We start from the raw sequence: 7007 nt of genomic DNA, 5'->3' as shown, positions 1-7007 counted from the left end.
GGAGGCGTGACAACTAAATGCAAAGCATAATTCTGGACTGGGGCCTTTTGCTGTAATGAACTTTATTGGGATAATTGGAGAAATGTGAATTTGGTTTGGGCACTATATAGTAATAATGTTACTTTCCTAATTTTCATCATTGGGCTATAGATTATGTTATATAAGAGAATGACCTAATTTGTCATCAATTGGGAGACAAAAGTATTTGTCTTTCCACAACAAATGAGAAGACATCATGTTGATAACTTTCCCTCAAATGGTTCAGGTAAAACTTTCTACACTTGAAAGTTTTGTGAATTTGATATTTTAAGAAAAAATAAAACTACTGTATTATTTCTGAGAATACAGATAATAAGTTGGATATTTTGCTTAGATACTCAAAATACATTGGTCTAGGATCTGGTCCTGAGTTCTGTAGACCAAATAAAGCAATTTGTAAATGTGTCCAGAAGTCATGTTTGTATGGAAAAGGGTAACTCATGTTAGTCAAATTCACAGGAGAGGGCAGTATAAATCCCAATATAAAATTGTTTAATAACAATTTTTAAATATATAATGTCCAAGGGAATCAACCATCCAAAATCATTGGGGGAATACTCTCTCCATGCAAGGAAAATATTTAATGTTAATTCTAAGTAAATCAGAAAGGTATGTTTAGTAAACATGGAGCAAGAGTTGAAGGATGGTTAACAGCTAATGTTATTAAGCTATTTTACATATATATATATAAAATACATATATACATACACATTATGTGAAAGCAGAGGGCTTTGAAATAAAAAACACCTAGATTCAAATTCTGGCTCCAAACTTTATTTATGTGATCTCGAACAAATGAATTAAACTGTTTAGCTTCAGTTTCTTCACTGAAGAAGTGGGAATAATAACTATGCGAGACTGATTTGAGGATTAAATACACTAACACAAAGTAGCACACAGCTTATACTAAATAAATGATAGCTTGAGGTTAGTACCATTATTTTGCCAGAAGGTAGGCTAAAAGGTAGAACCCCTTTCTCCTCTAGACAGCCTTGGTAATGTACTGTTAAATTCTTATTCACTTTCTTAACATTTCTCGTCTCTCTGATAACTTTCTGCTTTGGGTTAACAGTATTTCTGCAGATTGGGTGCAATGCTATGGTAGGCTAGAACTTTAAAAAAGTAATACAACCATTGTTTTATACGATGCCTAACCAAATGCTTGAGGCATATTGTGGGTTTAATGAATGATTAATGAATAACTACATGAAGAGATAAGAGTTATGATTAGAATATGAGTGGCCTTCAATGTCTTCAGTCTCACAAATTATCAATGAGATAAATTATTTTTTATAATGGTTATCTAACCTTAGTCATCATAGAGATTTTTTTTCCTAATTTCATCCTCAAACTATAATCTTAGCTAAAAGTATTAGTGATACCTTTAAAGTGTGAGATACTTTTGGAAAACAGTGGTAAACTTAGCCAAAATATATATGTATATATACATATATTCTGGCAAATTCATTCTCTGATGATTCCAATGCATAAGTTGTTACTCTACTAAAATGTAAACTTAATGCATAAAACAACATTGCATATGCCTACAAACTGCTATTTCCAGGAATGCCCAAATTATTCCTTAGGTTGTTCATCACATGTACATTGCATTATAAATTTCATTTGAGGTGTAGTATCACGGCTAATTGAAGTTTATAGATTCTATTGTGACTAACGTGTATCCATAATAACAAAGAATAAAGACAGCATTGTGATAAAGAAACAGGTCATATGCAAATGTCTGGGTGTTTTGGAAGAGTTAAAAGTTAAACTAGTTCACTTTTAAATACTTTAAAATATAGCTGATAGCTATAGCAAATATGAGTATAAACTACCATCTTTTATTCCTGTTTAAAAATGTCCCATTTTTCCTCTTGAGAAATTGGTGTCAGATCCCTAAGCTTCTCATGCTGTGCCTCAATCCTATTACTTTGTGACCTAAAAGGAAAGAAGGCAAGAAGGTCATGTCAGAGAGTCCATTGATGATGGCAAGTTTTCTGAGTGATTGGACATAGCTAATTTGTACTTCATTGTTCTTGGGGCCACACACTCAACAATGCAGTCTTTTAGAGTGTGCCCTGAAATCACCTCATCAGCGAGATGAGCAGTTTCGCACTAAAATTCTACACCTGGTAGGTTTAGTTCAGTCTCCCATCAAACCACTTTTCATTTCCTCAGAAATCCTAATGAGGCTTCTGGACTTAAAAGGAGTGTATCTTTTGCTTTCTAAATGACCACCTTTTTTTAAGAGGGGAAAAAATATCCCTTTTTCTCTCATACAAATAGGAACATCTATAAATAGAAGCCCAGTGTCTGACAAGAGAAATGATATCACAGTTCTTTTGACCCATTTTCAGCCACTTTACATCAGGTAAATAATAGTTGTTTATCACCTCATTGACACCCATACACGAAGCTTCGTGATGTTAATTAATATCACCACAGGCAACCCCTAAGCTCTGTGCTTTGCAATTAGTGTTGGCTGGGGGCAGAAAAGCAACATCTGCCAGGCAATATTTATTTATTCAGTAGGTTTTCTAGAACCCATCACTCTAATCCCTTCCCCAAAAAGTGAAAACCTCCAATAGCATGAATCATTTGCAGGTTGTGACACTAAATTGAACAATTGCTAGTACTCCCAAAATAGCAGTTGCCTTATGATTGGAATGGGCTTAAAGTGAAAAAGCAAAGCATAGACTCCCTCTTCTCCTACTCCTGATGCATATCTTCTGCCAGAATACACGCAAAACATCAAATCCCTTACCGTTTCAAACCATAACTCTAACATGGTCCAATTGTGATTTAGCCTAGCACACCCAACACTTGTCAATGGCCCAAAAGGAGTAGGCTTTAATTAATTATAAATAGGTAAATAAAATACCATAAGCTGAATATTAACTAAATGATTCATTTTCTTCAGTTTTTAGATATTTTCTCCCCCCTGCAGTCTACTGCAATAATTTTCAGCTATGAATATTTCATGTCTTTTTCCAGTTAATTATTTATGTTGATGAAACATAGCACTTACTATGCCCTTCTAGAATTCCAGGTTGAACACAGTTCCCAGTTATTGCACAAAGAGGAAATAGAGCTCATAGAAGGTTTTGGTTTGTGCAAAATAATTTAGAAGTTTTTTTCAAAAAAAAGTTAAATATTTCCCAGCCCATTGTATTCCTACAAAGTAATTCCATCCGTTACCTCCATTCCTGATTGCTGAACAGCGCATCATATATTCTTAACAATTTCTAGGCTGAGCATGGTGGCTTATGCCTATAATCCCAACACTTTGAGAGTCTGAAGTGGGAGGATCCCTTGAGTCCAGGAGTTTGAGATCAGCCTGGGCAACAAAGCGAGACCCTCGTCTCAATTAAAATAAAAAAAATTGCAACCTCTTGCGAAAGAGACTACCAGTCAAATTTCAGAAGTCAGGATAATGCTATAGCAACTTCCCAAATTATAATAAATGATGCAAAACTAAACAAACTAAACATTCAAGAATCTTTTTGTTTTCAGTATCAAACTGTTTTCAATCAGAATCTCTAATTGTCAGTCATAGTCCTACCAGAAGTAGTCTTCCTAAAATCCTGGACCAGCTTTAGAGAAAAAGAATCTAGTTCTTTACTTAGTGGGAGGAGGAAATCTGGGGTAAATAAGTTTAGAAGACTGTTGTTTTCATGGCTTTTCTTCTTAGCGTATCTATTAACAAATAGCTAAATTGATTTCTGGAGAATCTGAGGCCTCATTTTCTGAAATAATACAATAAAGAAAGAAATCACTATGAATTAGCTCCAATTTAAGAAGGGGGAAATAAACTAGAAGCACGAAGATTCCATTCATTGTAAACTGTTTCCAGACATTATAGGAATTATTGATAGGGCAGATGGCTTGGGCGTCTCTTTAAGAAAAAGAATACAAAATTAGGAAGCTAATGTTACTTAGAATAATAAAAATGCACAAGAAAGTATAAATTTCTAAAAGTTGACAAATAAATAAACATTCCACAAAAACAACAATATAACATTTTATAAATTAATGACCTACTCTACTTCTTTCATGCTTTTGTTTCTCACATTTTTTGGCTACATGCTCTTTGATCACCTTTTATACAACAATGATTTGTTAATAGATTGTTTTCCTCTAACATGAGTAATGAATTTTAAAATTATTGATCATTTGGAAATGTTTCCTTCAGATTCAAATTTGTTTTTGGTACTTTTGATGTAAACTTTTATGATTGTCATCAAATTTGGGACAAATTCTAATAAATATCATGTATACACATTTTTTTCAAATCAGATATAGACATAGATATGCTATAAGATTTGGAAGATGGGTAAACTTCTGCTGTCACTTCAGTTCATTTCAAACCTTGTTTCTCTTCTGTATTCATCAGGGTTCTCCAGAGAGACAGAACCAACAGGATATATACAGAGAGAGATGAGAGAGGATTTATTAGGGGAATTGGCTTATGTGATTATGGAGGCTGAGAAGTCCCAGGACAGGCCATCTGCAAGCTAGAGACCCAGGGAAGCTGGTAGCATGGCTCAGTCGAAGTCCAAAGCCCACAGAAACTGTGAAGCCAATGGTGTAAATTCAGTTCAAGGCCAGAGAGCCCAGGGGCCACGTGTAAGTCTTGGAGTCCAAAAGCCAGACAGCCTGCAGTTCTGATGTCCAAGAATAAGAGAAAAGTGTACCACGGCTCCAAAAAAAAGAGAAAGCAATCACCTTTTATTCTATTGAGGCCCCTAGCTGATTGAATAGTACCTGCCTGTATTGAAGGCACATCTTCCCCACTCAGTCCACTGACTCACACTTCAATCCCCTCTGGAAATGCCCTCACAGATACGCTCAGAAATAATTCTTTACCAGTTCTCCAGGAAATCCTTAATCCAGTAAAACTGACACTGAAAATTGACCACCACATCCTCTGTTACCCAAATACTTCTGCTGCAGGGTATCTTCTGCTACATATTGGAGGGTAGGAGGACTATTATTATGAGAGTCTGTGAATCATCTAAATACATCCCATAAAAGGGTCCTCAACTCAACTTTTATTTAGCAAGACTTCATAAATATCCATGATTACTACAATGACACTCCATTGAAAGTGGACTTTGGGATGACACTCCACTTCATTATTAGCTTTGGGATAAATGATGATTCCCTTATTATTGCCTGGAAAAGAAAGAAAAATATCCACATAATCGAGTAATGACATACTATCAACAAAATGGAAACATTTTACTATGAGCATAACCTTCCAGAGGACAAATATAGGGGATGCTACTATATTCAATATTTGAAATCCAATCAATGCTACATAAATAATGGAAGATAAATAATAGTTTGGATATATTGTGTTAAGCCATAATTAAGAAACTGATGCCACATTGACTACTTTGGTATTTTCAGGTGACCTATCAATTTATTTAATCAATCTAAGGAATTGCCTAAATTATCTCAATGTTATGATTAGGTTGATAAATGTGAGAAACAGAACAAGTTGAGAAGCAATTTATTTTTGCAAGCAGTGAGAATAATGTCTCATCTCATACTATCTGTTTCTCATATGAGGGGTTATTTTGAGAGAGCCTAGAGTTCCTAGAGGAACTCTCCCAGTGTTTTCAAACTTAGTTCCTTTATACTCTAGATGGAGCACTTCACCTGCTTTCAGTGTTTGTTTCATCAAGACTGAATTACAGTCATGGAGCATTTTGAAAAGGCTTTCATTAGAAGGCTTTATTGGTGGTCTTCAAAAATAATGAAGAAATTTCAACGATTCCATACAAAATGGCTCCTATCCATGCTGCCATGCTTATGTATTTTAATGATTGCATTCCCAAAGCACATTTGACTTTTAGGTTTCTGGTTCATAGCATAAGAAATGAATGTGTTGCTTAGTTCCTCATTATTTAAGTGGTACAAGAACATTTCTCTTAAGAGATTGAAAAATACAACCAACAATTGGGATTGAAATTGGCAAGCCTTGTCATGATTAAACCACTCAGTTGGTGTACGCTTGTGCTTGTGGCAATGTCTACATTGGTACTAAATTTAATGTAAAAGCTGAATGTTCCAGGAGCAATAATTTTCAGTAGTTTTGCAGTGTTTTCATTTCTTTCCTTCTTTCTTTTCTTTTTCTTTCTGTCTTTCTTTCTTTTTTTAAATTGGATTTAAGTATCCTGTAAATTCCCAGTGATAAGATAATACAGTTTCTTGTTTCCAGACACATTGAATTTAAAAAACGTCAGAGCAGAATGTTCTTAATATTCTGAATTAGCAAGCAAACTAGCACTATAAAACATACAGCTTTTAAATTCAAAACTATAAAGACTCTATGTAACTAATGACTCATTTTACTGGACAAAAATAAAATATCTTTTTTAAAAAAGAGAATTCCTACGGCCATACTATCAAGTAACCTAGGATTTATGGGACTTAAAAATAATTATTAATGCTTAGACTAAATTTGTCAGCTTTTTATGTGTTTTGTGCTGAAAGAGTGATTTATTTCCTAAGTAAAAGTGAGATGGAAACTTTCCCTGGTGCATTTCTTTTGTGATCCAGGGGACAAGCTAGCTTCACATGCAGTAAATTACAGGGGTAAGTACTGGGATTTATTCGGCTCAGTTATATAAAATACACCAACACCCTTTTCCAAATGGACTGAGATGCAGCAAAATAGCCATAGTCAGTGCATTCTGCTGCTCCCCAAAATAAAAGAGCCAAGAGATTGAAAAAGAAGCTTCTGTCTTCCAGCATTCAAAGAAGCCAGGTTTGCCCTGAGTGTTTTCTATAAGGCTATGAATGCATTTATCTGAAGTAACTCTTTGGCTGAGGTCAACTAGAATACAATGTCTTTTAAATAAATTGGTCAATACTAGAAAACATGAATGCCTTCTGTGATGCCCAAGGCATTGAATTGAAACTCATCCTTTGCGATCTTTTTTTTTTTTTTTTTTTTTTTT

The sequence above is a fragment of the Rhinopithecus bieti genome, unplaced genomic scaffold (assembly GCF_001698545.2).
Source record: "Rhinopithecus bieti isolate Rb0 unplaced genomic scaffold, ASM169854v2 scaffold_35900, whole genome shotgun sequence".
Taxonomy (NCBI): Eukaryota; Metazoa; Chordata; class Mammalia; order Primates; family Cercopithecidae; genus Rhinopithecus; species Rhinopithecus bieti.
The sequence above is the reverse complement of the archived record's forward strand: the minus strand, read 5'-3'. Positions refer to the sequence as shown.